Below are 13,724 nucleotides of genomic sequence, written 5' to 3'. Positions count from 1 at the left end.
CATTGCTATAAGACGTGTCACAGTATTTTTCTAACCAAAATCCATGTATTTAGTTTTGATGCTATATTTGTTATTCTCATCGGATTTTGTCAAATGTCTTATCGTTTGTAGTTGTAAATCTTATTTTTTCTGTTATATTCGTGTGTTACGGTAAAGATAGTTAATCACCCAGTTCATTTATAAGATTTTAGTTTGGGTCAGCTAAATTTATATGATGTATTTGGTTTATAGTTTGATTTAGAAGAAATACCGACATAGCTTGATAATACAACTAATTATCTAATTACTACTACAATTGTATATTAATAAGTATTGTTATTTTCATTGTTATTAATACATGTTATATCAGTATTACAAACCTAATCTTGAACTCTATCCTATTTTTTGGAAATTTATAGAAATGTATATGTGACGTCACATTGTGCGTCGGTCTCTTCGGCTAACATATAATACGTTGTTCGGTTGTGCCTTTTTTATGTGCTGATTTATGTTGTTTTACGTATTCGTTTTTATTCTGTAGTTAGTCACCACTTCGGTGTTAACATGTATATCTACTATAAAGTCGTTTTTTATAAATTTACTGTTTGCAAAAGTATGAATTATTCTAAATACTAAGGATTTTCGTATCCCAGGTATATAACCTTAGCCGTATTTGGCAAAACTTTTTAGAACTTTTGGTTCTCAATGCTCTTCAACTTTGTACTTGTTTTGGCTTTCGAACTTTTTGATCTGAGCGTCACTGATGGGTCTTATGTAGACGAAACGCGCGTCTGGCGTATTAAATTATAAGCCTGGTACCTTTTGATAGCTATTATTTGTGTGTGTTTCTGTCCTGTATGTTCTCCCATTTATTTGTATTGTAGTCCTGTAATGTAATCTTGTCATTTTAATATTATATTTAACATTGCCATAAAAGCGGGAGGTTTGGCTAGCCACAAAACCAGGTTCAACCCATTATTTTTCGTAAAATGTCCTGTACCAAGTCAGGAAAATGGCCATTGTTATATTATAGTTCGTTTCTGTGTGTGTTGCATTTTAGTGTTGTGTTTCTGTTGTGTCGTTGTTCTCCTCTTATATTTGATGTGTTTCCCTGAGTTTTAATTTGTAACCCGGATTTGTTTTCTTCTCAATCGATTTATGAATTTCGAATAGCGGTATACTACTGTTGCCTTTATTTACGGGATTTTGTTTTCTGTTTTTTCTCTATTTATGCTTTTCTTTTTAAGTCATTTGTTTTTTTCAAAAAATTGTAAATGGAATGAAAATGAATTAGCTAAAATAATTGATTAAAATATTAATAAGAAATTATTTTGTTTTTCATAAAAAATATCAATCTAGCCACCACTGTGTTTTGTAGGAGTTGCTGGAGTACACAATTCTGCTGTCTTGACGGATAATGAGCAGTAACTTCCAGTTTTTGGTTTCGTCACTTCTGGTTGGGCACATCTTATTGGAACTTTGGATTCTGCCATCATTTTAATATTGCAAAGGTTCATTTGTTTTGATGCAACGAAATACTCTGCTCTTTGTTTGCTGACATATTTAGATGTGCACTCGTGAACTCTAAGCTGACGAAGTTTACGTTCCGGTCGATGAATATTATTAGTCATATCATCATCATACCTCATTTGTCTGAACATTGGCTTGACAAATTTAATTACCCCCTGGATTTGATTGTTATGCTCCTCCACCAGTGGTTTTATTTGCGATAGTGATAAATTAAAATTTCCTCCAATCAGCACTGCTACCCCTGAAAGAAATGCCAGGTATTGCGCAAGCCATAAGTTTTGTCGAGCAAATTGATATAGATCCTTCTGAGAATTCGTTTGACGTGTAAGTTCCCAGTGCTAACTAATGCAATGAAATTGCTTGACAACATGTGAAGTTGGTTGTGTTGACAGGATATCCATCAATGGGTACATCAATTTGTCCTTATCTATACCAGGAACCTCAAAGTATGGTATTCGGCCATACCAATGTGGCGTTGGTAACTGCAATCTTTTAGTATCATACAGAAGCACAGTGTCCAAGTTGAAAGTCACTTTTGCCGGGCCATAATCTTCAAGTGCTAATGAGGTCATATCTAGATTGTCTCCTGGGAGAAACAAAATATCGGGCTCATTATGCCAGATTACATCATCCAAAAACGATCTCCGGTCCGATTGAATCTGCTTTCCATTACTCCCAAATAGATTCAAGCCAACGATTTTAAGTCTGTCTGTACTTTTTCCCATTTTGCCTGTTTGTAAAGGAGTTTGAATTCAATTATGAAATAGTTGTTAATAAATATTGGTCCTAAATTTATATTTCTTGAAATGGAACTGTAATAAACTAAATTAAGCTTCGCCTCTCTCTAACTAAAACAAACACAGAACATTTACCAATATTCAACTTTGATACCTTGATTTTACAATTCCTAACCGCGAGTGCCTACAGTTGCCTATAATGACCCTTGTTATATTCTTAGAAGAAAATACCGGTAAATTGTATGTGTAATACAATGAATGGCAATCGTTCTGCATCAGCCATTTGTGATGATATCGATATCAGTCGCGATTAAAAAGGCTTTATCACACCACTTAACTGTATGACATCACGTCATTGATATTAGTCTAACTTGCAAAGGCTTTATCAGACCCTTTATCTTTATATTACGTTATGGCAGGTGAAAAACATCTACTTGAGGTATATAATAAAATGTATATGATATGGCTTTTATAATATATCACACCGTATCAATCCCCAATCAATAAAATCCATCGAGTAGAGCTCTTGGGATTATGTTGGTGTCTTGGGTTGATACGGGTGCAATATAGAAAAAGCCATATTATATTCGTTATTAATCATATTCCTATAGCAAAATAAATGTTTTGGAATTTCGTGTCCTCAATGCTCTTCAACTGCGTACTTAATTTGTTTTTTTTTTTAACTTTTTTATTCGAGCCCCACTGATGTGTCTTTTGTAGACGAAACGCGCGTCTGGTGTATACAAAAGTATTCCTGGTATCTATGATGAGTTTATTTATGATAAAGATAGTGTAACTCTTGCCTTGCGACCCATTGACTTGTAGTACATACAAGACAGCTTTTTTTGTTCGCTTGTATATTACGCATATGAGTCATCTTTCAGCTGAAACATACGAGTAGATCCGTATTTTTGTACAAACAGAGTCTTCCAAAATATCACAATAAAATAAACAAATATTATAGCCTGACTGTAAATGCTACCATTCCATCATCGGCAATGATATCTTTCTTTTTAGAATTGTGATGTCCATGAACACGTTCGTGAATGGTTTTATTAAACAGATTTTCAGAAAATGTAATCCATTTCTAAAAATAAATATGTAGGTCGATTAATAAGCTTCAGTCAAGAGATAATTTCTTTTGTATGATATGAAGGAGATTGTTAAAACGTAATGGTAGGGAAGCTTTGTTTTATATATTTATTAGTTTTGGTTCTCTAATAATATTTCATTTATATAGTTTCACACTTTGACACTGTTATCTAAGGACATATATCACTTACCTTCTATATATCTTTTATTTGTCCTTAAGTTCGGTCCGTTGAGATGTAAATAAAAATAGTCCTGAAATAAAAATAATGTTTAAAATTGAAATTGACTCCTTAAAAATAATGTCTCTTTACAATTTTGTAATATAACTAAGATGGAAAAATATCACGTTATTGTCTAATATTATCACGTAATAGTATTGTATAATGAAATAAGATGCCTCTTAAAGAAAATGTGTCATGATTTAAAAAAAAATCGATGGAAACTTCTATGCAAACAGTTAAGCTATTATTTTTCAAAATTCATTAAAAACATTAATGTATTATAGTTCGGGAATGATAAAGCATTAATATGACTTGTTGTGTTGTAGCTTATGAGTAAATAGGTGATCTTTTATTGATATTATTAATAAAAGAATTATGTATTAGATAATGGACATAAACATGACTAGTAGACCGAAATGATCTTTATATCTTTACTATTATGATTTGTTTGAAAACGCAAATAGATTAAAATTGAATTTTACATATAATAATGTATGAACATTATATTTTGACTGACAATACTTCATACACATTGTATTCCTTTTACATTATTAATACTCATTTTTATTTACTTTTTACGTTTTATCATATGGTAAGATTGAGAAAAAAATATTTTGTTCAATAATATATGCCTATGATTTTAACTTAACTGATTATTTCTACCTTTTTTGGTTACTTGCCAATGTTTTTTTTGAGGTATTTTTTTAATAGCTAGCATTCCTCTACTTAAATCCACCTTCTATTGCCATTGCTTATTTGTATAAAACAGAAGTTTCAATACTTTGCAGATTTTTAAAATGAAATTTTTCAATTCTCTGATAATTGTTTTTAAAGAACACTTGACAGTTTCAACTAACTTAAGTCCTTTGAATGCTTTACCGTTTAAAAAATAGTTCTTAATTATCCAATATTATTTTGAAAAATTTGCAATGTGTAAACAAACTGCGCAGAAATATCTGTCATTTTAAATCTGTTTATACACATATCAAGACGTGTTTCGATTACAGAAGATTTAAAATAAAGGTTACTTTTAACTGTTAAATTTTTTTCACATTAGTATGTTTAACGTTTATATTGAATTTTTTAACTTCGTGTAATCAGACACTATTTTATTTCGACGACAAAGGTTTGTAAAATATACCAATATATATATATATATATATATATATATATGTTGATGCATGTGTCAATCAGTCATATCAACCAAATTAGTATCGGTTTCAAATGGAATATAAAAAAAAAAATTACAAACAACTAAAAAATGTACATTTTGTATTTCGAAAAATAATTGCTGAAATGTGTTGATGCAAATAAAATGTAAAAATAGAGCACAACACAATTTACACTTTGGATTTACATTGTATGCATTTATTGATTTGTAACGTATAAACAAGACGGTTTAGTAAATAAAGAAAATATTGCAGTAGATAAAAAAAATATATACTTCTTGACATGCAATAAAATACATTCAAGCATTCATCTATTTCTTTGTCTGTTAACATTTTTTTTTATAAAATCAGTATTTACAGTAGAGGGGGTCGTGCTTTTTTTTTCTAATGGAATGATTTTTATACAACTTCTTGCATTGTGCATGTAGCATGTGTAGTGTTAAAACAATGTTGAAAATATAATAAACATTAGTTATATTTAATATATAAGTTCGGAGATTAATCTATCGAATAAAATTGAAACCCTTACCTGTATAAATAGTATGTAAGCGTATAGAATGTAGCGATGTCTATAAGAAATATTCTACGCAGAAAATGATTAAAACTTACAGCCTAGAAAAGTTCCAACTATAAATATCATCTGATCACCAAGCTTAAAATAAGTACTGGCTTTTTTGGGTATACTTAAATAGATTAAGATATAATAGAATGTTTTAAATACGGAAACACATAAAATTTAAAGAAAAGATATTTGGTGTATAGAAAATATATAGACAAATCTGAAAATATACATTTTGGGATAATTTTTGCATATTCGCCAATATAAAATAGTCATGAATTCAAACTTGTACGTCACTCACGTGCGACCTATTGCGTATAGGTTTTGATCAAAATATATATGAGCAATAGCTCAATCCAAAAAGATATTTTACACATTTTCATAACATTTGACACGAAATATCTTTTTAGGTAAAGTTGTTGCTCATATCTCATGTATCTAAATATTAGTGACAACTTGTCTAAATGAAGATATTTGGGTAGTTTTTTGCATGTTTTGCTGTAAGTATGAAACCCTAATGCCAATCTGTAAGACAATTTCAATAATATAATACAGATTTTTACAGACAAATGTCTTATAAACATCTGACGGATGCTATTTGGTATATCTATGATAGTTTTTGACTTTCTAACTCAAAGGACTAAAATGAGTTTCCTTGCAAAGTATCGTTTGCGAGTCTTAATAAGACAGAAAAGGAGGAGCACACTCCGTTCAAAGATAACTTGTCAGAGTTTATTCCAATTATAATTGGAATATTCACTTTTTATATGTTTATTAATACATGTAAAAAAATACACTTCTAACAAAAGACTGTTAAAATTATATGTTATTTCAAGACACATTGAAGTACCGCATTCATTTTCTAGTCTTTTCGGAGTTAAAAGGTTTAATTGAGGTTATGGTTTTTCATTATTCTATTTCACCTGGAATAAAAACGCCAGGTAAGCTATTACGATCACTTGGCGTCCGTCGTCGTACGTCGGTCTTTCGCCCGTCTGTCTGTCTTCGTAAACTTTTCAAAAAACAGTATCTCTGAAACTACTGGGATTAATTAATAAATGTTACTAGTTTACTATAATGTTCTTATGGGGATTTAGTTTAAAACTTTATACGGGGATTTGATCCACCAACAAACATGGTTGCTGTTGCTTAAAAAACCATAGCGAGTAAATTGCAGTTTTTACTAATACGTCAAGAAAATAAAGCAGTCAGAGCATGCTGATATAGGTAGAAATGATGAACAGGTCTAGGTCTATCTCACACATTTTAGAGTTGTTGCTCCTGAAATGTCAATTGATAGGAAGTGTTGCAGTTTTTGGCTTTAATCTCAAAATTAGCGCGGTTATATCAAAACTGAGAGTGTCAAAATGATCGGAAGGTCGAAGTCTTTCTCTTATAGAATAGCAAAAAATTCAAACAAACATTGTTTTACTTTTTGCACCTGAAGAGTAAATTGTTAGCTAATTTCAAAGTTCTCTGGCTTGTATCTCAATCTGAAGAAGTAAGATGACATATTGACTGAGTGAAAATTATCAGGTCAGAGTTTATCAATTATGGAAAAATCAGACAATCAATTTAACAGTTATTGCTCTTTTTGAGCACCTTCCAAGATTGTTTTTATTGTTTTCGTTTTGAGGGTAAATAAAGAAAAGCGCAACGGACGCACAAATTTTATACATTACTATTTTAATAAACAGCAGTAACATTAAGAACTACAAATAAGTCAACATGGCCAAAATCGTAAATTGATTCTTTATAGGAGTTATTGCCCTTGAAAGACGATATTGACCTTTTTTATGCTGAAATCATGATAACTAGAGAGAAATTGTGAAAAGCAAAACTTTGCAGCAAATTTAGATCTGAAATAAGTAGGACACTGCCTAAACCGTTAATTGATCCTTAATAGGAGTTATTGCCTTTGAAAGACAATATCTATCAACTTTTTTTTGCAGATACTTAAATAGACACAAACAGAAACTGTAAATAGAAAAGTTCAAGTTATTACATGACTTATTTCTGACATTAGTGTGTCCTTCTCATAATAAATACATATACATTTCTCAAGTAATATTCAAAATATCGAACATTTAAAATTTTTGACAGCTTTCTTTCAATATGGTAAAAAAACACTATTATATATACGCAAATGAAACCGAAACATAACAGGAACAAGGAAAGACACATATCACATTTTATATAATAATCCCCTTCGGGAATACCATGAAAAATATTACAATTTACAAAATTACTAAAATAACGAAAACTGTAAGTTGACGTGATACAAGTACGGCTAAATATATTTAATGTTTTGTTACTCATAGATAAGATACGTTTCACATTAGTCAATATAGTTCGTACTTTGTAACTTTGTAGATAATAATTCTAGATTCAACACCTAAATGAAATGAGGTATAACATTGTGCAAAGTAACGTTGGGCTCTGATCTAAACATGATACTCTCCGATCTATTGATAAATTTTAAATTAACTATTGGGAGAAGCGAAATTTTATTTCTGCACGATATGCAGTGATATATTTTTTTTTTATAATACAAAATAAGGAGATGTCGTTTGATTTTCAGTGATACAACTATCAACCAGAGACAATAGGACGAGATTGTTATCAATTATTGGTCCCCGTACGGCATTCAACAATGAACAAAATCCACACAATAAAGTAAGCCCTAACAGCCTCCTGCGTGAAAAGATGTGAAATAATTCAAAAGAGAAAAACCAACGACGTGATGTATGCTGAAAACAATAAACAAAGAAAACCAAAAAGCAATCAAAGACAACCACTAAATTAAAAGCTCCTCACTCTTTGTACAGGCATGAAAAAAAAACATCTTTCCATTGTAGTTTGAAAAAATAACACAATTAATCCTCTTTCGAACAAAAACTAAATATAACAAGCGGTCACCAATTACTAGCAGAGATAGGTGAAAGTTTTCAAAAATAAAAAAAAAAGTTCGTTATTAAAAGCTATTAATAAATCCAAAACGTGTGTATCAAAAATTGAAAAGGTGAATTAAAAGCCCTTGTTCCTCTCCAAACCCAGCCGTTTACTACACTAGTAAATCAATTTTAGACTCAGACGATCATTTTGATTGGACAGTCATATAAAAAAAATCTGAAGGAACTATTAAGTCTTTTTCAGTCTTTATAGTCAATTGCGCATTTTTCCTGTGAATAATATATACAATTAGCCTGTGGTTTTGTGTAGAGTTCTCTTATATAAATATTTTCGTGTTTTTGTCTGTAACTTTGCATTCTTTTTAACTTGATTCTGTAAAATAATAAGATTGCTAATAATGCACCTCTCAATAAAATACAGAACAAAGGACACAGATCTGAACGAAACAAGTGGTCATAATGCTTTTAACAGTGAGCAAGCCCGAGTCATATTGTAAGCTATAAAAGGTCCTGGGATGACAAAATGGGAAATAATGCAACCTGCCCCCAACCTGGAACAGTGGAGTACCACAACATATGAATATTCTCTTTTGTGGTACGATTACGATTGTAGCAATTTAAATGCAGTATATTAAACCGATATGTATTGATCATTTACTGGGGCTTATATTGGAAACATTCATTTTTATATTTCCAGAATCGTATATGAAAGGTTACACAATACCACATGGTAGTTGCTTCATTTTATAAAATAATGCTGGGTGGAACTTAGGTTATTGAACTTTGATGAAAGGCAATTGGAATATTCTAAAAAAAATTCTACTATTTTGAACATTTTCTTAAATATTATTGACTTTCATTGTTTATTAAAGAGATGTATGTACATTAGACGAATAAGTGGCAGCTTTACATTATATCAAATTTACATCAACAAAATGATCCCATTTGTATATTTGAAAGAACATTATTACATAACTTGATAACGTGTGTTACGCATGTAAAATCATTTTGTATATCACCTACTTAGGCCATAGGCAGATATTTTGATCAATTTATGAAAAATTGGAAATGAAAGTAGAATTGACGAGTAAAGTTTTGTATATTCAAACATACATTGTATCATATAGTGTGTTTTCTTGTTTAGATTTTATTGTCCATAACTTTTGTTTTCATACGAAAACATACCAAATTTCCTTATCTTCTAAGTAAGTGTTTTACATGTGCGGTGTAATTATTTTTCCAACTAGTACTTTGTTCAAAATTTATAACACAAAATTAAACAGTATTGTTTTATTGGCAAAAAAGGTACCCAGATTAACAGAGTAATTACATGCTGTCGATTGAACACAAACAGGCCGCTTCATAATCATATTAAAATTCCAAATAATACATCAATATGCTGTAGGGGGTAAGTTTAAGTTCTGAATAAGAAAATTTAAGACACAATATTCATGTCTGTGTGTCTAGTAGCAGTTTTTTCCGACATAATTCACATCTACAGCATGAACTCATTTGTCATATTTCAGTAGAGAAACTAGAATAATACATATAGGAAAATGAAACGGACAGTTTTAACATTTTAATTTTATTAATTATTTCGGAGAGTTGTTCCCCATTTTTTTTAACAAACTATATACCCTAACTCATAAGAAAACTGAATCAAACAACGACATTTATGATAATGTTATAAATAATAATAGAAAAGTGTGTGCTCTTGACTTTAAATGTTAAGCAAAACTAAGTTAACCACCATTGTGTCTGGGTGGCCTTGCTGGAATGCACATTTCTGTCTTCGTTGGCAAAGGACAGTAACTCTGATTAGCTGGCTTGGTTAATGTTAGTGTGGTACATCTTCCTGGAAGTGTGGATGCAGTCATCATTTCAGTTTTACATAACTGCATTTCTTTTGATGCAACGAAGTAGTCCGTTTCTTGATTGATACCTGCTACAGACTTACACTGGTGAAGCTTAAGTTGTCGGAGCCGACGTCCTGGCCGATGTACATTATCTGTCATGTCATCCAAAAAGCCCATTTCTCTGAAGAAAGGTTTAACATTATCAATTGAATTTTGAACTTTTTGATTATGTTCATCTACGAGTTGTTGTATCTGTGGACGTTTTAAATTAAAATCGCCTCCTATCAAAATCTCTACTCCATGACTCCATCCAAGATATTGTGCCAACCATAAATAGCAGGAGGCAAACGTATACAGTTCCTGGGATGTTGTTTGCGTAAGCTCCCAATGCCAACTGATACAATGGAACTGCTTGACAATATGTTGAGTGGGTTTAGGAGCCAAGATGTTGACTAAGGGATACATCAATTTGCCCTGTTCGATGCCAGGAACCACTAACGATGGTATCAGATTATACCAGTTTTCGGTTTGCAATTGCAATCTCTTCGTATCGTACAAAAGTACAGTCTCGTTATTGTGAACGACTTGTGCTTGACGATAGTCCGTTAACACTGGTGATGACATATCAGGCTCGTCTCCCGGCAAAAATAGTATGTCGGGTTGATTTTGTCCGACTACATCGTTTAGATAAGACTTTCGATAATCCTGAAACTCCCTGCCCTTTCTTCCAGAAGCGTTCATGCTAATGATGCTTAACCTGTCTGTGTCTCTCCCCATGGTATATTTCTGTAAGGTAAGTATAGTAAAATTATTAATTCAGTTACGGTCTTTGTCAAATCTTATTTCTCACGCTATCAACATTGAGTAAACTCATGTTCATGAATCGCATTTAAATATTTCTTCACAGGTCGAGATTAGAAATATACACACAAAACAAATGAGTAGAAATTTTGAAAAGTATTAGAAGAAACATGTGATAAGTTAGGTAATTAATATATATCGCTTTAATATATTCTTAAAACATAAGGCTAAACTTTGCTTTCAAACAATAAAAGTTCTTCATTTAAGAAAAACGAATCTATCAACATCTCACAGTTTCACTATGTAATTGTGTTTAAGCTAGGGTTTGGTTCTCCAAACTTTGGTCATGTGCTTTCATGATAAAGATCTTATCAGGGAAACAATATCATTTTATTTTACTTCCACTCGGTTGGCACCGCTGTCGTTAATATTAGTCATCGCGGATATCATTCACTCTAAAGCAGTATTGACATTACATTTCTTAAATTCCTAAATATGATAATCAATATATTTTTAGCGCTCAACACAAGTTCAAAACTGTATGATTTTTACTTTTAAGATTTGAAACAATAAGGCTTTTATTATTAAACATACAATGTGTTATTTATTTTTTGAAATCTACTTACTTACTGTCTGCTCCTCTTCGTCTTATTCTATTTTTTTCCTAATTTGAAATTCACCCTTTGCTGCGTTTAGCCTGCAAAAAATTTGTTGTCATAAAACACCATGACTAAAATGTACCAATATCTTAAAATGGTGCAAAATAATTACTGTTGTCACTTTTCTAGTGTTTAATAGATGTTTTCTATGTTTGTGGTGTGATATGATTGGTTAATACTTTTTAAAAATAGATCTTAGCATATAATGAACCATTTTATCATTATTCATTACGACAGCAACATGCGCAGTAGCATGATTCAAAATGCATTTATTGGGTAAATCTATTTTGGTCTCTTATGTCATCAGCCCAATAGTCAGCACTTCTGTGTTGACATGAATTATCATTGATATGGTCATAATATAGATTAAATGTTTACCAAACTATGATTTTTTCGAAAAACTAAGGATTTTCTACCTAAACTGTATTTGGCAAAATCTTTCAGGATTTTGGGTCCTCAATGCTCTTCAAATTCGTACTTTATTCTGTCTTTTTAACTCTTTTGGTTTGAGCGTCACTAATGATTCTATAGTAGGCGAAACGCGCGTCTGGCGTAGAAAATTTGAATCCTGGTATCTAGGATGAGTTGATATTATTGGCAAGGCGAGACGTATTTTACACTTTATAGTTTCTACGTTTTACATTCCTTTCTTTGTGATGTTTATATATATATATGTAAATATATAATTAGGTATGGGGGTTCCATATGAAGGTGAATCTAGAAACACGCTTCATACGCACGAAAGTTATGAAGAGGTATTTGTTTTCACTAGCACTGGGTCGATACCTCTGCTGGTAAGCATGGACTGTTATTCCTCGAGGGTTTATCAGCTTAGTAATGATTTATAATATCCACTTCTATAACTCTATTTTTACAAAAAAGGGTTCCAACTGCCTCGTGCAAAGTTGATCTTAATTCATTTGGTAATTCTTTAAGGTCCCTTTTGTATATTATGTCTGTTATTAATATTTACACAGTTAAGCTGCTGGTCCCAATTTTATTTTCGTGTTAACCAATTGTGTCTGTTTTGGTTGCTTATCACATTTGGTCAATGTAACGGAACTGTAAACAACTGTAATACAAAGTGGCAGATTTAACTACCTTAAACAAAGGTTTAACCCACCATTTTCAATGGAAAATGTCTTTACCAAGGCAGGAACATGGCAGCTGTGTTCCATTCGTTCCGTTGGTTGATATAGTTGCTTGAATTTGTTAGGTTTTATTGACTTCCCCTTTTTGATTTTACCATGTAGTTTGATATTTTTGTTAATATTTTTTGTTCATATAGCTCCTAACGTTTCTGAGTAGTTTACATTACTTGATTTCAACTGTTCGGGTTTGAGCGTTCCTTATGAAGGTATAGCTAGAAAAACGCTTCGGTCACACGAAAATTATAATTATTTTTTTGATTCTATACATTTCGATGATTAAATAATTAATCCCGTTACAATATCTATCTTTCCCTGTATAATTATTTCAGACATCATTTGCATTATTATGTAACGTTCGGTGGTGTTATACAATCCATATCTATATTTATAGCCTTACTATTTTCTATTTATGGTCAATCGAATTCTTTTCCGAGAAATGTTTATACGCATTGTGTAAATATATATAAATGGTAAGTATTTACTTCAATAGTATTTGTTTCTATTAAAATATTTCAGCATCAAGAAATTGAAAGAAACAATACATTAAACTGCCTCAAAATGTGTTTATTTTCCAAGATCAGTAGTGAAATAAGGTGTTTTGAATAATTTTGAAATATCAATTTTGCTTTACCTTAGCTTAATATGCAATGATTATAACAAATTTGAAACAATTACCTGCAGTTCGTCTGCTGACCAAATGATAACTTTGACATGTTTGAAGTAAAATTTTCAGACAAAAACTTATTTCGATCAAAAGCCTAAAATAGATTTTGGAAATCCGCATGAATTATACAGAAATAGTTTTTAAGATAATGAAAGGCCAAACTTCCAATAAATGATCCTGTTATCATGGTTATACATATTGATAGTTTTCAGATAAGATTAGTACTGATATTAAGATAGTGCTAATCGTATAAAAGGTAAACAAATGCGTTAATGATATTACGTGCAAACTCTACAAGATAATAACATATTAGATAATACCCAAGTTAGAAAGTTTCTAAATGTATTGAAAACTGCACGTGTTAAAGTTAAAGATACGTTATTCACCTTTTTGT

General features: G+C 31.1%; 3 long non-coding RNA genes across 3 annotated transcripts in view; 1 reads left to right on the top strand and 2 right to left on the bottom strand.

The window, feature by feature from the left end:
* Positions 1-1,279: 1,279 nt before the first annotated feature.
* Positions 1,280-5,331, bottom strand: LOC127702330 (uncharacterized). Its single transcript, XR_007982373.1, has 3 exons — positions 5,258-5,331; positions 3,530-3,590; positions 1,280-2,239 (listed from the first exon to the last, which is right to left on the bottom strand). It is a non-coding gene; the product is annotated as an uncharacterized LOC127702330 (long non-coding RNA).
* The window catches only part of LOC127702332 (uncharacterized), a 56,523-nt gene continuing 46,142 nt past the window's right edge, over positions 3,344-13,724 (top strand). Inside the window, exon 1 of the long non-coding RNA XR_007982375.1 lies at positions 3,344-3,422. This is a non-coding gene — a long non-coding RNA (uncharacterized LOC127702332). The remainder of the gene's footprint in view (positions 3,423-13,724) is intronic.
* On the bottom strand, positions 9,475-12,119 carry LOC127702329 (uncharacterized). Its single transcript, XR_007982372.1, has 2 exons — positions 11,483-12,119; positions 9,475-10,841 (listed from the first exon to the last, which is right to left on the bottom strand). It is a non-coding gene; the product is annotated as an uncharacterized LOC127702329 (long non-coding RNA).

Source organism: Mytilus californianus, unplaced genomic scaffold (assembly GCF_021869535.1).
Source record: "Mytilus californianus isolate M0D057914Y unplaced genomic scaffold, xbMytCali1.0.p SCAF_5, whole genome shotgun sequence".
Classification (NCBI taxonomy): domain Eukaryota; kingdom Metazoa; phylum Mollusca; class Bivalvia; order Mytilida; family Mytilidae; genus Mytilus; species Mytilus californianus.
This window is presented reverse-complemented; position numbering and strand designations above follow the sequence as displayed.